Raw genomic sequence first — 21548 nt, 5'->3', positions numbered from 1 at the left:
ATTAATGGCGTAGGCAAGAACTACATATTGCATTTCCCTGAAAGTTCTTAAATCCTTTTTAACAAACCCATTTTGTGCATATCATTCAATACTGACGCACCATGAAACCAGATTCCTTTGAGGTTTTCTGTCAAATAATTCACATTTCCATGTCTGACTGCATCTTCTGTGTCTCTTATCGGTGGAAGGATGAGGTTTCGAAACATTCTTCGGCTCCCGAAGATAGTTTTGAAACCAACCAAATATGCCGAAGACGTTTTTTTAGAACTTCACTTTTGCCTAGATTCTAAACAAAGAACCAGACTTTTTAGTGACTATCATTACCATTGCGGGTGCTAATAGAGTTTCGAAACCACATGGAAATCCCGACTCCCGCCTTCATTTTTTCTTTTAAAACTTAATTTCGGGATTTTAAGACATTTTGACAACTTTGTTGAGTTCCAACAAGCCAACACAAAACCTCAAACTCTAAAAATTTCAAAGGTTTAAATAATTTCTTGAACCCAATACATAATTTTTTAAGGGCTTTATGATATTTAGAGTCTTAAATATTAAAACTAAACCTTGTAAATCCATAGCTGAGACCCCAAGTGCAAAAATGAAATTTTTTATCTCTCCATCGGAAACCCATTTTTCTGTGAATTTTTTACCAGATGGTGCACAGTAACTGTTTGCTGGTACAACTGGTAAATTAAATACAGGAAATAATAATGTACATGACAATGCATACCAAACACGGCAGTAAAATATATCTTTATTCGCACATTCTATTATTAGTTATTACAGAGAAGAGACCAAAGATGGTCGGCCAAGGATTACAATAGATCCGACAATACCATACCACTTCCTTGGCAGTACATGACATATTTAAAGGACCCAACGGTTGCCAAGAGGCACACGGCTGTCAACCAACCGACACATAACCACCCGAGACTGACAACCCACTCAATAAAATTAATTAATACCTTGTCGGATAACAAATATTATCAAACATAACAATAGGCAATTTATGCCGACAACTGTTAAGATATAGCCCTCATGAATCTAACTAATGGTAAATCGGTTATTATCTGGAGAGTGATATATTAACAGAGCATACAGTTTGGAAATTAAACATAAACAAACTAATTGTTATGAACGGTTGCCTCCGTATGGACATGTCCCTACGTAGGCAACCTTTCCTCTTGTATTTAAACCGGATTCAATGATGGAGACGATCAATAACTCACGGCAATCAGTCTTCCAGAATCGCTGTCATTATTCTTCGATCCATATTTCACAACATGGTATCAGAGCCAGCATATTAAGAGAATAAATTAGACAGCCATATTACTCATAAGCATTTATCGGAAGTAAATAACAAATCAACACAGAGGCTATACATGCAGAGGATATATCCGACTAAGAAAATATTCAAAATGTCAAGTAATATGAGAGTGGAAGATAGACTCGAAGGAGCCTCCAACTTTGTTTCCTGGAAGATACGAATCATTGTCATTCTTGAAGAACTAGAATTAGAGTCTTACATAGAAGAAAATCTAGACATGCCAAATGATGAACCAGAGAAGTCTACCTAGAAAAGGCGTAATAATAAAGCAAAGAAAATAATTATTGACTCAATCAAAGATCATATTCTTCCATCTATAGCCAGATTGCCTAAAGCATATGAAGTATTTAAAACCATTAAAAATACATATGAAGTTAACAATGCGAGCAGAATGTTAACCTTGAAACAACAACTTTTAAACATAAAGATGAATAAAGATGATACAATATCTACATACTTTTCAAGGATATCTGAAGTAAACGACCAATTACAAACTATTGGAAATGAGGTAGATGATCAAGAAATCTCTCTCATAGCCCTAAGAGGATTACCAATTTCATGGGAATCCTACATTCAATGTATTAGCAGAACACCCCCCTTACCCAAATTTGAACAACTTAAGAATGAGTGCATTCAAGAGGAATCACGACTAATCTCAAGAGGATTAGGGACAAATAAAGAAGGAGAAATCCAAGCACTTAATACAAATACCTTCAACAAAAAGAAAAAGTTCTCCAAACGAAAGAGAGGAAATAAAAACCATCAGAAAAGAGATATGTATAAAATTCAGTGTTACAAATGCGACAAATATGGGCACACTCACAGGAATTGCCCAGAAAGGAAGAAAACACAAGCTAGTCTAGCCGAAGTCAAACTCACTTTTCTTCTTAGCGCTATCAAGCGAAATAAATACAAATAAAAACACTTGGATCGTAGACAGTGGAGCATCAAGGCATATAACTGGATTCAGAAATCAGTTTGAAACACTTAACGGGCACTCAAGTGAAGAGGTTACTAGTGGAGGTAACTCCACATATCCTGTGAAAGGAATTGGGACCTGTACAATCAAACTAAGAAATGGAGTATCTCTACAATTAAAGGATGTTCTGTTTGTACCTGGAATAAAAAGAAATCTAGTCTCAATCTCAGGCCTAGCTGATCAAGGATATCGGGTTACCTTCAATGAAGATAAAGTTCTACTTTGGCCTATAAATACAAATATCAAAAATGCCATAACAGTAGGTTCAAGAGATGGTAGCCTATACAAACTATGCAATGATCAAAAGGAAGCACTAAATCTTTAAGTTTCAAATAATAATGAATTATGGCACAAAAGATTAGGACACCTAAGATATAGTGCTCTATCCAACATAAAGAAGATTACTTCAGGACTGCCCCAACTAAAATCTGAACACACAGGCATTTGCAAAGGATGTGCCTTGGGAAAGAATGTGAAAGTTTCTTTTCCCTTAAGAGAGCACAAATCAAAAGTTATTTTAGAACTAATTCACTCAGACCTATGCGGTCCCATGTCAACACCATCCCTAACTAGATCCTTATACTACATAATCTTTGTTGACGACTACTCTCGAAAAACATGGATATATTTTCTAAAGTGCAAAGACTCAAATGAAGTACTATCTAAGTTCAGAGAATTCAAGGCACCAGTAGAAAACTAGTCAGGGAAGAAAATTAAGGTGTTAAGATCCGACAATGGGGGAGAATATACATCTGACAACTTCAAAGACTTTTGTAATTCTGTTGGGATTAAGAGGGAGTATACTGTACCATATAATCCACAACAGAATGGAGTAGCAGAAAGAAAGAACAGAACCATAATTGAAGCAGCAAAAGCCATGATGCATGACCAAAACTTACACACTTCATTCTGGGCAGAAGCTTCAAATACAACAGTCTACATTCAAAACAGATGTCCGCACTCAATTCTAGAAAACATAACTCCTGAAGAAGCTTTTACAGGGAACAAACCAGACTTAAGTCATTTAAGGATATTTGGCTGTCCCGTATATATACATGTTCCTAAAGAAAAGAGGACAAAACTAGAACCATCCGGAAAAAGAGGTATCTTCATTGGCTATAGTGAAAATACTAAAGGATATCGCATTTACATTCCAGGGAAAAAATCTGTTGAGATAAGTAGAGATGTAAAGTTCGAAGAAAACACTACACTCAAAGAACCTGAGGATGATAACATTACTAAAGAAGAAGAAGATCACATAACTGAGATTGAGAGGGAGAATATCATAGAAAATTCCACACCTTCAGACACTGAGAGGGAGGACATCATAAGAGCTTCTAAACCTCTTGTTGATGAAAATATTGAAACACTCAATAACAAGAAAAGACCTCTATGGGCAAGGAAAATGATTGAAGAGAATAATGTAGAACCAAATGAAATTTCCAAAGAAATTAAGAGAACAAGAACTCTAAAATGTTATGCTGCACTTCTAACCGAACTCACAAATTCTAAACCAACAAATGTCAGAGAAGCCTTATCAAAACAGGCTTGGAAAGATGCTATGGTTGAAGAATATCAATCTGTACTAAAGAATGATGTTTGGGATATAGTGCCTAGACCAAAAGACAAATCAGTTGTCTCATCCAAGTGGTTATTCAAGATCAAATATGCATCTGATGGCAGCATTGAAAAACATAAAGCTCGCTTTGTGGCCAGGGGATTCTCTCAGAAAGCAGGAATTGATTATGAAGAGACATTTGCCATAGTTGCCTGGTATACGTCAATAAGAACAATCATTGCAATTGCAGCATCCAAAGGATGGAAAATTCACCAAATGGACGTAAAGACTGCCTTCCTAAATGGTTCAATTGAAGAAGTATATATAGAACAACCAGAAGGATTCACCATACGTGATAAAAATTGCTATGTTTGTAAACTAAAGAAAGCTCTCTATGGGTTAAAACAAGCACCTAGGGCCTGGTATGCAAGGATAGACAACTATCTCTCCAAACTAGGGTACTCCAAGAACCTAGTAGATCCCAACATCTACTTCAAGGCTTCAAATGGCAATATGATTATATTGGTCCTTTACGTGGATGATCTTTTGATAATAGGAGAGGATAATCTCATTGAGAAATGTAAGCAAGATCTGGCAGCAGAATTCGATATGAAGGATCTAGGGCTTCTACATTATTTTCTGGGATTAGAAGTATGGCAGAAGAAAAACTACATCTTCCTAAATCAAGGAAAGTACACCACAGATATTCTAACTAGATTTGGGATGATGGAGTGTAAGCCATTAGCTACACCAATGGAAACTAATTTGCACAAGCTAAAAATTGAGGCAGAAGATTCAGAACCTACAAATCCCACACTCTACAGACAAATCGTCAGTTCACTCATGTATTTGGTAAATACTCGTCCTGATATTTGCTATTCTACAAATGTATTAAGTCACTTCATGTGTGAACCTAAGAAGATACATCTAATGGCTCCTAAACACATTCTAAGATATTTACGAGGCACAATCGGACTTGGCTTAAAGTATGAAAATGTTGAGATTCAACTTGAAGGATATTCTGATTCTGATTGGGCCGGAAGTACCACTGATCGTAAAAGTACTACAGGGTGTTGCTTCAGTCTTGGTTCTGCTATGATATCTTGGTTCAGCAGAAAACAGTCAGCAGTTGCACAAAGCTCCACCGAAGCAGAATATATGGCAGCCTATTGTGACCATTTCACACATCGCCCCATTGAAATGGGGACCCCCTCTTTTTTTGCTGTTGTTTTGCCTGTTCTTCTCTCTGCTTTTAGGGTTTTGAGTAAGTGAGTGAGTCGTCTGGACTAGGGTTAAGCCTTAGGGTTTCCTCTTTGATGTTTTCAAGCCGAAGTCCAGTCCAATTTTGAAAGATTATTGAGCATCCTCGCGTAGATTGCAATTTTGAAATAGGATGAGCCTGCCAAGAGGTCAAGTATGTCTCAGGATGAGTCCAGTCAAGATTTTGAGGGCAAATTCAAGTTAGGTCTAAGTGATAGCATTTTGATGATTAAATTATGCATTTTGTCTGGGTGAATTTTGACCAAATTTTGGAAGGTAACCAATTCCTAGCCTTGGAGACGACCTAGCCCTGCATGATGAAGTGATTTGAAGACCTAGATTTTGATATTTTAACTCCAAAAGGGCAAAATCGCTCCTGTCCTTCTCCCAGGGACCAGGGCGAAATTGATATTTTGTGCATTTTGGTTATTGACTTGTTTTATTTGCTTTTTTTAGGGTCGCCAGGAGAGACAATCGAGCGTGAATTGAAGATTTTGAAGATTTTGAAGAATCAAAAATGACAAGTTTTTGAGGTTTAAGGCCAAATAGCTCCTATCCTTCTCCAAGGGACCAGGGCGAAATGGCTTATTTAGATCATTTTTTGCCTTAGTTGATCGAACTGAAGCATCAAGGACGCAATGAAGGATGAAATAAGCATGAAGGAGTATCCAGACTTGGTCGTTGGCAATGAAGGGTTGAAATTTTGGCCTAGCAAGACAAGTTCGCTCCTGTCCCTCTCCCAGGGACCAGAGCGATTTTCCTCAAATACACCTTCTTGGACATTTTTTGGATTTTGACTTTTGTTCATAGCTTGCAAAATGATGGTATCTTCCCCAGCAAAAGAAATTTGAGATGAAAATTGTGGAGATTTGACCTTGAGGACAAAATCGCTCCTGTCCCTCACTGAAGGACCGGAGCTTGATCTTCAAATTTGCACTGTCCTTGCAAGATCAAGACGATTTTATGATTTGAAGAGACCAAGGAAAGCATGATTTATCCATTGAATATAATTTGGAAGACTGACAAAGGACGGATAAGCTTGGGTTTGCAAAATCGCTCCTGTCCCTCAATGAAGGACCGGAGCTTGAATTCCTAAATTGCATTGTCCTCACAAGATTTAAAAGATTTCGCGATTTGAGGAGGATAAGGAAAGTTTGTTTTGCTCGTTGAATATAACTTGAATAGGCCACAAAAGAGAAAATCAACCCAAAATTGCCTAGGCGCTCCTGTCCCTCTCTCAGGCACCAGAACAATTTTCCCAAGAGACGAGTTTTGGGCAAAGGAAAAGCGAGTTTCGAGTTTGAGATGAAGGAAGGGAGGCGTGATCACCCCGTTGAAGATAATTTTGAAAGTTGGCGAAACACAAGTGGGCTTATAGATGCAAGATCGCTCCTGTCCCTCTCCAAGGGACCAAGGCGAAATATAGATTGTCCAGCCTCCCTCTCCGAATTTGGACAAGTCCAAGCCTAGACACATGATGGCAATAATATTTGGAATGCCTCAAAGAAGAACGAAGTTGCAAAGACCACAAGCATTTGATGAAATTGGCTAAGGCGCTCCTGTCCCTCTCTCAGGGACTAGAGCGAAATCTTCAAATTTGCCTGATTGCCTAACATTTTGAAGTGCTACTGTCGTTTGCAAGACTAAAGATGGAATAAGGAACAATGTTTTACGCCTTGAAGAGAATTCGATGTTGATATGATTAAGGATTTAAGCCATGGGCTCCTGTCCTTCACTGGAGGACCAGGGCGATTTCTATAAAATCAAGCATCTCCCTCCAGAATCACGCCAAGGCAAGGTTTTACGAAATGAGAAACGCCTTTTGGAAAATGATGGACAAGGAAACATCCACAAGAATTGACAATTTTTGGCTCAAGTATAAAATTCGCTCCTGTCCTTCACTGGAGGACCAGGGCGAAAATCCTTAGAAGGGCTCGTTTTGTCTTGAGAGGGCGAATTGAACATGCATTGAGCAAACAATAGAGATCATTGATTGCCTCACATCATAAATTGACAATTTGGAAAACGAGGATCAAGGACAAAAGATGAAATCACTCCTGTCCCTCACCAAGGGATCAGGGCGAAAATGGTTCTAAAGAGCATTCATTCAAAAAATTGAATAGATCAAACTCAAAGTCACGAATGAAAACTCCATTTTGGACGTAAAGGAAGAAATTTCGAACGTAAAAGGCAAGAAGTATGAGGTCTAGAATTAAATCGCTCCTGTCCTTCAGTCAAGGACCAGGGCGAAATTGCTTTAAAACAAGTTCCTTCCAAAGATGAATAAATTAAACCCCAAATGCCAAGCGAGAATGCTACTTTGGACATCCAAGATAAGACTTTGAACGTGAGAAGCGAGAGATACAAGGCCAAAATGAAGGGGCGCTCCTGTCCCTCTCCAAGGGACCAGAGCGATCTTGTTAATATCTATTGTTTTCCATGCTTGGGCGCCAATATCATTCAAAATTGCATTAAATGCCAAGTTCGATAAAACCTTGAAACATTTTGAAATTAAATTGACATTTAATAAGTGCGCATGGTATTTAATAATTAATTTAAGCCTTTAAAAAATCGAAAATTTTAATTATAAAGGCATTTTAAATTAATTAATATTAAATAAATTTAAGAAAGAGCGCTTGGGGGGTATTATTTTAATATTATTTATGAAGTCGGCCTCTTCTTTTATTTTATTTTGTTCATTTTTTGGCCTATTTTCTAAGTTGGCCTATGGGCAATTGCAAAGCATAAGCGCCTATATATGGGAGGTACTTTGAGGCATTTTAACCCATCATTCAATCATTGTCTACATGCGATTTGGAGAAGCAATAAAACTGCGAATTTTGATCCAAGGAGAGGTGCGATTTTTTCAATCCAAGGGGAAGTGCGAACTTTGCTAGAGGTTAGAGGAGGAGCGAATTTTCCTCAAAGCGTTGAAGGCTAAGGGTGGTGAAATTGCTAGAAGAAGCTCACATTGAAGACTTCGATCCACATTTTGCCTAGCAAGCTTGCTTAATTTTGCATCTTTTTTAGAGTTAGTTCTCAAAGAGAGGTATGGTGAAGATTTTCCTAGCCTAATTTTGAAATTTTGAAATTTTGAATTCCCAATTGCATAATCGTATTTAGGAAATGATAATTCAAAGATTTATCATGAAGTTTCCTAAATTTCAAGCTTTAATCCAATCTATATTTCTACGTTCCAAGGTATATTGCTCATTATGAAATGTTATGTAGGTGCTAGGATGGCGACCCCAAAGGCAAGAGCATCCAGCAGTCGTCCGGCTCTCATGAAGGAAGATCAAAGGGATGAAGAAATGGAGACCAAGATCGTGTCAAAGTGGAGCAACATTGGAGATACTAACTTGGGAAACTTCAGTGTGAAGAAGTTTCGGGAGGTCCCTTACATTGGAAAGCCATCACCTGTCGCGAGGAGAATAATTGAAAGTGGCATTATCAAGGCGGCCGGCTTCCCTCCAGCAATCCAGTGCCATGAGCTGATGATCGAGTGTGCCCGCCATTACGACCCACAGTCAAGATCGATCGTGTCCAAGGAAGGAAACACTTTAGCTTATCTTTCAGAGGAGGCTATCAGTGAAGCTCTTCATCTACCAGAACATAAAGATATGATTTACAAAAGTTTGGAAGGAGCTAGATCCATGTACGAAGATGATCCAGACACTTGCTTGGGCATCATCAACAAGAATTGGTTACTCAAAAGTCGTCCTCGCCTGAGCAAGATTCCCAACACACCACACAGGATCGACTTCCAGGAGGAATACAGAGATTTGATAACCTTACTCAATCGAGTTACAGGGGCTCCTCAAGCCTTCTATTTTGAGAAGTGGATGTTCTTCTTCATCCAAGTGATAGTTCAGGGAAAAGGAACAATTCATTGGGCTAGAATTATTAGCCATTGCTTGGACGTGCAGTTGAGAAGACTGAAGGCTACTAAATCCTTCCACATGAGCTCGTACATCATGTATGCCTTGATCAGGAGTTTTGAATATGCAGGACTACCTCACAGAGGAGTAATCAGAAGAGGACCTGGAGAAGTCAGAGTTTGTGATTCTTATGTTCATTTGCATCATCCACCAGGAAGCAACTACAAGTTAGTCAATGATACCTTCACAATGAACATCACCAAGACACTGCAAGGCGGGATTCACAATCGGATATCTCAAGAGGCACAAGAGCTTGTAAAGAGGTACGGTGCTTGGTTTATCCAATTCCAGAAGTTTACATATATCAGAGTTCATGGATGCCCTTCACCTCCCTACATGTTGCCGAGATATCCGACAGACAGAATAGTGTTACTTGAGGTAACTAGACAGTTGGCAGCTTATGCGAAGGCATTTAGACACAGGCATGGAAATGGAATTCCTGTACCTATCATACTAGGAAATTCAATTGAGGTATGTCCTAATGCTCCAGCTTTAGATGATGCAGAAAGAGAGTTGGCCTTATATTCATTTTCATTCTTTTCATTAAGGGAGAATTTCGATCCTTATGGGTATATAGAGGAAACAATTGGTAGGAAGTACAAGCATGAATGTCAGGTAGAGGATTTTTGGATGAATCTCTCAGATGATTTAGAAGTGAAAAGAAAGATGCATTCCAGATTGCCTTTGGATTTCATCAGGAAATGCAAAGTTTACAGAGTGGCCGATCAAGCTCAAGACAGTGGCAGGCACCTCCAGTCATCTTATGATAGAGATGACAAGGCAGTAAAGATCGATTGGAACGAACTTGAGATTGTGGACTTAAAAGCTTTGATGGCTCCAGTTTTGTCCTGTACTCGCAGATGGGTTGATGTGCAACATCAAAAGTTGAGAGAGCAGAATATATCTATGACTTTTACTTTGGAGGAAAGATCGACAGAAGGAGGAGCAAGTGCAAGTGAAGGTCATCCTCATCCTAAAAGCACAAGCGACGGCAATCCTCATCCCATAAGCGTAAGTGAAGGCAATCCTCATCCTAGAGGTGCGAAGAGGAAGGAAAGACCTGAGAAAAGAGAATCTTCCAAGAAGAAGCAAGAGACCAATCGAGATCGCTCATCCAGCACATCTTCTCGACAAGAGAAGAGGACACTTGAAGTGGAAGGATCTATGGAATCCATGGTTCAGAATGATAAATATGAAGAAGGACAAGCATCTCAACGTTCATCAAGTCAATCTCCCCAGGTCAATGAGTTACATAAAGACAAGAATGATGATGAAGCGACATCTCCTCTCCGGAAAGAAGAGCCATTACCTAAAGAAATACAAGTTAGAGAGACGAGGTCCGCTATTCCAGATTGGTTGAAGGAGAGATTAACAAGGGTGATTGTGATCGAAGACGAAGATAATGTGATTGATTTAGATAGCCTTGTCGGAAATCCTCAGGGAGTAACAGAAAGGAGGAAGGCCACCAAAATGTCCAAGATGATCAGAGATGAGACAGGGTCCAGGAAGTTGCAGATAGCTACGCCGGCAGTGGACAAGTACGAGGGTGAAATCCTTGCAGAAGAATATGATGTAGAAACCGTTGAGCTTGGTCCACTCACCACTAAGCAGGCAATGGATGAGGCAACTGATTCGTTTGAGGCACTTAAAGATAAACTTAAGGAAGAAATGGAAAAGAATAGAAAACTTGAGAGAGAGGTCGGTGCTTGGAGAGGCTACTTTAGCCACCTCAGTCAGCCTTTGGGACGTCAGGATCCAGCAATATCTCCTGTGCAAGCACTTCCCCTAGAATCAGTTGGTGAGGCAGAGAGAGTTAAGAGCTTGGTCCAGCTTATGAGCTCTTGGATTGACAAATCTCATACAATTGCAGTCGAGTTTACAACAAGAATGATGCAGACCATTCATCGGGCTATCCAGGTCCTTGAGATCATCCACAACCTAATGATAACAGTAGCCGCTTTTGCTCATACTAAAGATGTTATCATTCCTGTTCTTCAAGTAATCAGGCAAACACCAAGGAAGACCTTAGCACAAGAAAAGATAATGGATGGAGGAGCTCATAATTTACTCCAGTGGTCTACTTTACTCCAGATGAAGGAAGTTCTTTTCGAAGACACCAGCGCCAAATGCAATCAAGTGGAGGAGGTCATCCATCCAATCCAGGACAAGGTGTTTGGGGTTTTATGTACTATTCTTGGCCGAAGAATCGAAGTTGAGACAGATGTGGATCTTCAAGAGTTGGAAGAAAGGGTCAAGGTCATCTTTTGCAAAGATGAGAATGTTATTTCAGATGAGCAAAGAGATCAAATGTTTGCTACTATGCTCCTGATTGAGAAAATCAAGGAACTCAAACCTGAATGGGACGCAGCTCTTCTCAAGGCCTTTGATCAGATTATTCACTTGGAGGAACGAATGAGGAATCTTCCCGAGATTCCTATGGCTGAGATTGAAGGAATCGTGTCCAGATTCATTGCATATCTAAAAAGGAGCATTGGAAAGGGAACAAGGTTCTAGAAGAGAGGTTGTTATAGATGACATGGCACCTTAATTATCATTGGTCTATGTTTCCTAGATTTTTGTGCCAAATTAAATATTTGGCTATGCATTTAATATTGTTCAATAAAGGGGGAACTTTTGTAATAAAACCCTAATTAGGGTTTAGGTGTCAGAATCTCAGCCGTTGATCTTCTTTTGATCTGGACCGTTCATTGTAATTGAGGATGCTATTTATACCTTCATTCATTTTCATTTTGATATAGAATTAGAAAGAGAGACCAATAAGAAATAGTTAGAAGTTTATAGCTTTTGAGAGAAGAAAGTATTTGTAGCAAGATTGAGCTTTGAAGAAGGAATTTCAAGCAATTGTTGTCTATTTTGGCTTTGAGATCAATAAAATATTGAAATTATGGTGTTTTATTGTAATTCTTGTGGCTATCTTCATGTTTGTTTTCTTGAATCATTCTCAATCGAAGTAGTATTTAAGTTTGAAGGACTAAGTGTTGGGCTTGATCTTTGGTGAGATTCACGTTCCAAACCACTAGCTTCTTACTGATTGTAGGAACGCCTTGCGTGGTCAACTGGAGAGACTTGAATTGCTTAAACCTTCAATCGTCATTGAGCTTTGGATATGTGCCTTTGTGGTAGTGTCCATGATCCTTGATGAATTGAAAAATCATTTGTTACCTTAGAAGATCGCATCAATTTCAGTTGAGTTGTTATTTCTTGGCAATATTGAAATTGGTAGAATCTTGCCAAGTCTAGCCTACATTGGGTCATTCTTAGGATTAGATTAGAATTTATCCCTCGCAAACCCTACCTTTTGATCTTTTTTGAGAACTTGTTAGTTTAGAGAAATCTTGTTCCTGCAGCTCGGATGACGTAAGGCCCCTTGATGAAACAACATTCACAACGACCACTGGTTCTTATCCACACGTAGAGACCCTACATAAAAGAACATTGGAGTCACCCTGATTGATCCTTTTTTGCGACATCTTCAGCAATCAGAGGCTTTATTCAAGAGAGGATAAGGTACCCCTTGGGTATTTTATTCTATGTATGATTGTGTACAAAATACACGTCAACACAGCCTCCATGGGAGCTCGTGAAGCGGTATGGCTAAGAAAGTTATTATTTGGATTATTTGGAAAAACTCTGAATTCAACAATAATTCACTGTGATAATCAGAGCTGTATCAAGCTCTCAGTAAATCCAGTTTTTCACAATCGATCCAAACATATTGAGATCCCTTATCACTACAAAAGAGATATGGTAGATCGAAACGTCATAAAACTAGTGTACATCAGTACTAAAGAACAAAATGCTGATATCTTCACCAAGCCACTTGCAAGATTGAAGATAGAATACTTCAGAAGTAAACTTGGTATGACTAGATTATAATTGAGATTATTAGGATGAAATTCCTACCATGTGTAATTTGTTCATGAATAAATAAATAAAATGTATATTGCAATATTCTAACTGTGTTCAAGAAGATGACGATCTTCTAATGTTTAAGGTTACTATTTCAAGGTGACGATCTTGACAATAGTTGACCAAGTGTCAAGATTGACTACATTAAGTTGTTGTCCCAGACTGTGCCGGATATCTTGATCCTAAAGTATGTGATCATCTCATGATTGACTTCTTAAGTGATTGTCCCGGACTGAGCCAGATATCATGATATTGAGTTTATTGTCATGACAAGACTATATTAAATGTTGTCCCGAATTGTGTCGGAAGTCATGACAGAATATGCTCCCAAGAAAATTACTTAGATCCACTCCTGCTAAGAGGGAGTGTTAAGATATAGCCCTCATGAATCTAACTAATGGTAAATCGGTTATCATCTGGAGAGTGATATATTAACAGAGCATACAGTTTGGAAATTAAACATAAACAAACTAATTGTTATGAACGGTTGCCTCCGTAGGGACATGTCCATACGTGGCAACTGCCACGTATGGACATGTCCCTACGTAGGCAACCTTTCCTCTTGTATTTAAACTGGAGTCAATGATGGAGACGATCAATAACTCACGGCAATCAATCTTCCAGAATCGCTGTCATTATTCTTCGATCCATATTTCACAACAACAACATCATCCCCCCCAAAAGAAAAAGTCATCTTCTAGACGACAAGCAAACATCAAGTAATATTTGAGAAGACTAACGAAAAACAACGACTTCAACTGGACAACCCCAACTTGTAGTGTACCTGCCAAATCAAATGGGGGTTTGGGGCAACGCCCCCAACGGGGTCAAGGGGGTAGTGCCCCCAGCGGAGTCAAGGGGCAGAGCCCCTTGTGGGGTCGAGGGGCAACGCCCCTCACAGGGTCCCGGGGCAGTGCCAAATTACAACCTTCAAACCCACACGAAACTCCATGGCGTGCATCAATTTTTTGTTTTTTTAAGACGTCAAGAACGAGGCCAATGAAGTCAAAATTCTGATCAAGGTGCATTCTCCCGTATGGGTATTCTGTTTTCTGACTTGTTTGCCTTCCATATGGGCTTATCCTCCTTGCGTATACACTTGTTCGTTCGTACAGGCTTGTGCTTCTCTCTTGGTTGTACGATGCATACGTGTGTGGCTTAAGACTCCCTTCATCCAACTCAAGGCTGATGTTTCGAGTTTTTTATATACTGCTTCCTTGACCGTACGGTATTCCTCCTGTGGTCCTTATGGATTTATCTTGGTTGTCATATGGCCTCCACCTCTGGTTATCGTACCTGTAGCGTGGTCGAACGACCTCTCCTTGATTGCTTCCCTATATACCATACAATGACTCTTGTACGATGTCTGTACGGCTTCCTTGTATGTCGTATGATGCCTCCTATGCGATATCTGTCGTACAGTTTCACCATACACCGTACCCTATTCTCTATGGAGTTTATGTCGTACGTCATACAGGTCGAATGAATGGACTACGCCGTATGCAATGGATGGATGAGCTACACCGTACGGGTTGATTGAACGAGGTACACCGTACGAGTGAGCTACGCCGTACGGAATGGTGCTTTGTCGTACGTCGTACAGACTCCTCGCCTTGCTCTGTCCCTGTGTGCCGACCATACATGTTGACCGTACACTGTACAGTATTTCTGCTTCTTCACTTGCACCGTACAGATTCGACTTCTCCTGTGGCTGGATGGGAATGTTCCTTCCCTCTCTCGATTTTGTCCTATTGTCAAGTTTGCTTCCCCGACTCTCCCTTGACCATACGGATCTCCAGCACTTGGCTTCTCTAGTTTGTATGGTGTAGTTGGGGCTCTTAGCTACGTGTGGTAACCTTATCATGTCAACGCAACCTGGACTCTCAAGAGCCAACTTGCTCTTGTCTACTCTGAACCGTACGGCGTACAGTATGGACTTAGTCAATCGTTCGACAACTTTACTCTCCACGTATGAGGACAATTCTTCAAAAACTTTACTCTTGGTGTACAGTGACAATCCTTCGGCAACTTCACTCTTGGATCCAATGGACCATACGCTCCATGTACTCTCGGCTCTTATGGGTTGTATGGTCAACTTGCTCTCGGCTGATTTTAACCAGACGACTGAATTACTTTCGGTTGATGTGAACCGTTTAGCGTATAGTATTAACTTCCTCGAGGCATCTCCACCAGGCTCTACAACATCCAATTTCAAATCCTCGTCTTGTGAATCTTCTTCGTACACCTTAGATACTTCCCCATTCCCACTCGGCGGCCTCTGTTCATACGGTACAGGCTCACTTGGCAACTGTTCGTACAACCCAAACACACCAACGCCAATTGTGCACAGATGAATATCGTACGACGGACTTTGTACTTCCTCAATTTGGCCAATTTGTAGCATGTTACAGTCGAGGTGGAAGACTTCATAATCCTCCATCTGCCAGTGAAATAATCCATTAAGAGAACTCGTCTCATCCTCAGAGCAATCTTCTAGTTCAAGCACCCCTTCATCGTTGGGTTTCATGCCTTTCCTCCCTCCGTCCATACCTAACTCTCCACCCTCAGACCTAGAGTCCGAGGGTCCCAATTTTTCACTCACCGCCTAGTTCCTCAAGTAAATGGCATGCTTCCTCCCATCACTCTTGATCGAGAGTGTGTTTCGCTTCCAGTTATGTTTCGCCTTGGCAGTAACCAACCATCCCCTCCCGAGGAGTGCATCGTACGCCTTCTTCTGTAACCGGATAACTACAAAGTCCAAGAAAAATTGTTGTCTCCCAATCATTACATTTTGTGCCATCAATGTTCCCAACGGCTGGATGACATGTTGGTCGGCACCTACCAAGTGGAAGGTGGGCTGCCAAAGCTTCGGCTTCCCCAGATATTTCCATGTGTCTTCTTGCAGTACATTTACTCCCGAGCCTCCATCGACAATGGTGTTTGTCAACTTCTTCCCCATTATTTCCATCTCGACGACCGTCGGCTTCCTCCCAATGCTCACCGTCAACAACATTGAATCACTGGACTCATTCCCTTCGACTGATGGTTTTCCCGTCAATTCCTCCTCATGTGGCTTACATTGTTTCTAGAATACTGTGTCGTCACTGACTGTGTTGGCAATTGCCATTCTCAACTGTGGCATAGTTTGAAGAAGGTCTGCCACCTTGATGGGTATGGTTGTTTGTAGCACCTGTCGAACTATGTTCTTCTCTGACTCCCGCAATGACATACTTGCAGTTCCATTGGAAGTTACTTGTTCCTTCGCCAACACTTGTTCTACTTCGGCTTGTTCCTTTTCCGTACCAGAGTTTGAATACATTGCCTTCTTTGTTTGTGCTCTTGTGATTGCCAAAACTACGTCCTCTTGTTCCTCCACGTCCAACATATTAATACCCTTCTGATTCGGGCAGTTGGTGTCTTCATGGTCACCTGGTCCACACCATTTGCACAATACTTGTATGTTGTCTTTCTTGTTATGGCAGTCTCTTGCAAAGTGTCCCCATTCACTACATTGTCGGCACTGTATGATAGGACGTCCTCTGGAGTCGTACTGTATTTGGTTTCGCCCTCGTTGATTTCCATAACCACTTGGCGACACATTCCATGACTTCGATGCGTTGGACTCTCCCTGTGTGAAGCGTACTTGTGTACTTCTCATCTTCAAATTGTACGGGCACTCCTTGACTGAATGCCAGACAATCAAAGAAATGGCTATAAATTGAACATTCGAACAATTGAAAACATAAAAAAACATACTCCAATTCAAAGATCAGAAATACAATTATATATTCTTTCCCAAAAAACAGAAAACTCACAAACTTTCTCTTTGTACAAATGCCAAATATTAGTCCCTTCCCAAATCCTCTCAAAACTGAATAATCCCCTGACCTGTCGATTTTTTGTGCAAGTTTTTGGCGTAAATACTCGCTAAGCAGAAAAACTTGCAAGTTTTTCAAGACTCGGTGAACACTTTGTGAGTCTTGCATCTATGACAACAACTACGGCGTAAATACTCTATGAGAAGAAAAATTCCTTGTGTACGGGTACGTTATAAATCCATAAAAAATTAAATAATATTATATTAAAATTCAATATATTATATTAATTCAAAAACATTATAATAAATATATGATTAAATATTATTTATATATAAATAAAAAGGATATAATAATTAAAAATCTAATTTTAATATATTGAATAAAAAAATCGTGAATTTTTAGAATATGAAGGCTATTGTGCAGGCAAAAGAGAGTATGGAAGAGCTTGAATGACATGTTGCGACAAAGAGAAGGAAAAATAGGGCAGAACGGGTTAAGTTAAACGTCGGACCATGTTATGCTCATCTCACCAGCATCGTCGACTCCTAAGGCTTTCCACGCACCTGGAGAAGCATATACAATATTGTTGGAGCAAGCGGATTGGTAGTCATGATCGCTATCACATCGAAAGAAAGAGTCCCACTCGTCCTCCATCATCGCCTGCACACTTTGTCCATTCTTTTGTTTAGTGATTTGTATGTGTTTGTGGCATCAGCTGCCACCAGCGTACCAACTTGTGGAAAGAGCGAATACCAAGTTGCTATCTTACTGGTACTTTTTGTTGCACTCTCAAGGTCCTCCTTTGTCTTCATTCTTGTCAAACCCATTCAAAGCGAGAGTGGCTTTAGTGGAAATACAACCAGGACGAACACAAGTGCGAGTTTGGCTTGTACCGGGACCAGAATCACACCAAGACCAGTTTTCGGGCCAAGATAGAAGAACCCAATATCTTAGGTTCATAGTGCATAGGAATTTGAATTAACTGGTTGACAATCATATATATTGTGTCTTAGAGCAGTGTGCACTAAGATCAAGTTCTGATTTTCCAGCTTCAAGATCTTTAGTAGACTGTTTAGACTCAGACATTATCTCTAAGTTAGAATTTTTTAAACTCAGCTGCATTGGGGTCAAATCACTATTTAACTATCTCCGCAAGTGCAAAAGTAATCAAACTATTTAACTATATCTACAATTTACATTTTTTAACATTTGCGCACCTTCCTTGCATGCCAAAACATGAATGCAGCAATTGTTGTAGCAACAAAGACCCCATCAATGACTTGCAGAATATATGGAGGTAGGTTTACAACCACCATAATGCCTTCACTAGTCATTACTCCAACAAAAGTCTGAGCAAGAGATTGCTTAAGAGAAAGAGCAAACTCTATTCCCTGGCTTGGTAGCACAATTTATCTCTAATGACTGGTCTTATTCTAGCATCATTCTCCAATGCAACATACTCATCCTTGCTGCCCCCTTCAAGAAATACCCCAACAAGTTGTCCTTTGTCCACCAGGTATTGACCAAACTTTACATGTTTTGGATCCCCAAAATGGATGGTGTCCCCAAAAGTGTCAAGATAGTGAAAACTCTTCAGTTGAAGAATGGCAAATAATCAAGGTCATCAATCTTATATGGAGCGATTATTGCTTTAACAACATGTCTTGCAAATTTGCAAGCAAAGTCTACATGCTCTAGGCTCTGTAACTCTCCCAAAAGCTTTAGTGGAAAGGGTGACATGTCTCCCACTGCGTAAACGTAACCATTGATTAATTGCCCTTTTACATTGACTTTAATGCCACCTTTCTCCAACACCAATTGATCTTCAAACAACCCAATGTTTTCTCTAATACCTATTCCAACCACAATCACTTCAAATAGCTAAGCGAATTCTATTCTTCCAAATAACTTTGATGACCTTACCCTCTATATCCGTTTCAAAATATGACATTAAGTTCCCTTAATGAACTAAACACCTGTACTCTAATAGTAGTTGTAATATCCCAGTAAAAAAAAATTTGTTTTTTAACAATAAGAATTACAAGCAACACCACAACCCGTTAAGGTTAAAGAAATAATCCAAACTGCTGAAAGGGAACCCTTCCACCTTTTGTTCACTGAGAGCCCAATCTGGGAGGGTGAGAGCATACGGTGTTCCAGGGATCGTTAGCACCAAAAATCAAACTGAAATTACAATGCCTGGGCAATAAGCCAGCCCCTTCTGCTTATCCAGTAGGATAAAAAACCAAACTCTTGGTGGTAAACCAGTCAAGGGAAAACAACAAGAAACTGAAATTCAATCACTCTACCACATATTTCAGCGGGAGGACATTACATTAAGCTATCACTCTACCGCATATTTCAGCGGGAGGACAATTGCATTAAACTTAGCACTCGACCACTTATTCAGTGGGAGGACTGAGTACATAAACTGAATTCAAAGCAAGAAGGCGGCAAGTCAGCCTCTTCCACTTATGCAGTGGGAATTACAAATAAGAACAGCAAGAATGATTGATCAGTACTATTGAAACAACCTTACAAAATAGAGATAAGATGAGAAGAGTAATGCAGATTATAATACTATGAACAATGAATTTCTGCTACATCCATTCTGCAGGCTGGAATTACAAATCAGCAGCCTATGGAAATGCTAGAATGTTCATAACTCCCTCAATTTACATCCAAATCAACTCAAACTAGTCCCAAACCCACCATATAACATATGCAATGACAACCAATTAAAGCCACAACCCCAAACAACCCTTAATTAAATAGCATGCATCCCAATGCAATATCAGAAACCCACGCCATACCTAGGAACTTCGATTTGATCTAGGAAATTCAAAGCTTAATTAATATTGCTATAAACTCACAAAATGTATCGCCATTGCTGGGAAGGGGGATAGAGTTGATACCCATAACCGTCAGTCACTCCAACAGAGAGGTGTGATTGAAAATGTGCTTCAGCCACAGGCAAAACCAGCAGACTCCAGAATCACTTCAACACCAAAAATGTCTACGGCCAACTCTGAGAATGTAAAAGAATACGATGCACAGCTAGGTACTGTATTTCAGGTACGAAACCGGGTAGCACTAGGGAGACGCACTCCGAAGCCTCAAGTTTTGTCGCCAAACCGGCAACATAACATTACAATTTTTCAAGATGATCCAAATGGGAGCCCTAGTCTCATATTTATAACTTCACACACCTCAAACCCAAATGCAAATTCCTTCAATTTCAACGCCTTTCATTTGCATTTCATTCCACTACATGTGGACCCCAAGTGTGGCGCCATTTCCCACAAGTCAAACCTCACGCCCAAGGCTTGGACCCACGTTACACTTTGGCAAATATTAGAGATAAGTCATAAAAATAATATCCCTCTCAAATATTTCGACATCTCTTTAATAAACATGAAATTCGCCAAAAACTTAGGAAAAATATAGACATTAATCCCAAATTCGATAATCAATAGCAATTAAACAAATTAATTAAATATTAAACCTTAGGATAAGGAAATAATATTTAATTATATCACATATGACTCCCGTACTGATTATTATCAAAACTAGGATGAAACTGAGCCAGGATGACCACAAAACTGTTGCAGAATCAGAACCCTATCTACTGCCAAAAATAGAATTATGCCACACTGCCACTTACTAAAAATAGTAAGTCAAGAATTAATGCTCTGAAAAGCATGATCTTCACGTCCAGAGGCAAAGCATGGAGAGCTCAGTAGGACAGTATCACCAAAATGGCCATTCCCTGACTTACTAAAAATAGTAAGTCCTCATTTCATCAATGCTAGACCCTCATTCTTCATTCCACCTAGCCTACGGGTCTCAGGAATAGGCTAATGGACCACTGGAAGGTCGTCAATGAGAAGGGGACATTACAGTAGTCCTTGTAGAAAGCTACTAATTCTGGTGTAAATATCTGGGCAATTACATATATTTTATTGGTAACTAATATTGTAGTGCACTTCATGCCTCTATATCCACTGCCAATTATAATAGCATTAGGCTCAGTGCATGAGGCCATTGTTGGAAATCTAAGTTTGAATCTGAGCTTGGTTGTCATTGATGTCAAACTTGGTTGTCCAGATGGATTTTGGTCCGGATATGATCTTGTATTGTTGCAGGTTTTCTTTGTCTAGTGTTTGGTGTTGCTATTGAGTTTGATTCTTTGGTGCTAGTTCAATATGCAAGAAAGAGTTTTTAATGTATGCAAGAAAGAGTACTTAACATATGCATGAAACAATATTTAATGTCTCATTGGTAGAAGTTGGTTGTCACTGCCTTTGACAGTGTCTATCAGACTAGTCCAAAAAGTCTTTGGTGGCCTTAAGATATGGTGAATCTTGTGTTGCGGTTTCATGGGCATGTTTGTGTGGTTTGTGTAGTGTTTCTCAATTCATTCTTTGGTGGTGTTTTTATTTCAAAAGTGAGTTGTATCGGTTTGTGCTTGGTATATTCAACTATGATAAGGTTTGGTGTGTCCAATTGGATTATCTTGTTTGGATCATACCTTTTTGGTCTGGTTATGCATTGAAAGTTGAGTTAGAACATGGCCATGGGTCTTACCATGTTGGGTAAAGATCCGCGTTAGCAAATTTGAATTGGAAGATGTCTTTTGGCCAACTAAGTTCTAAGCCTTATTGTTTATCTACACTTTTCTTTTGGTGGCGACTTTGGAGGATGTGTTGGTGTGTGCAATTCATTGCATCCAACTTGG

At 39.7% G+C, this 21548-nt stretch overlaps 1 protein-coding gene across 3 annotated transcripts in view; it reads right to left on the bottom strand.

The window, feature by feature from the left end:
- Positions 1-21548, bottom strand: part of LOC131035884 (actin-related protein 4) — a 239104-nt gene that overhangs the window by 5960 nt on the left and 211596 nt on the right. The gene's annotated exons all lie outside the window — the stretch shown is intronic.

This window comes from Cryptomeria japonica, chromosome 8 (assembly GCF_030272615.1).
Source record: "Cryptomeria japonica chromosome 8, Sugi_1.0, whole genome shotgun sequence".
NCBI lineage: Eukaryota > Viridiplantae > Streptophyta > Pinopsida > Cupressales > Cupressaceae > Cryptomeria > Cryptomeria japonica.
Note: the sequence above shows the minus strand (reverse complement) of the source record. Positions and strands in the feature narration are given on the sequence as shown.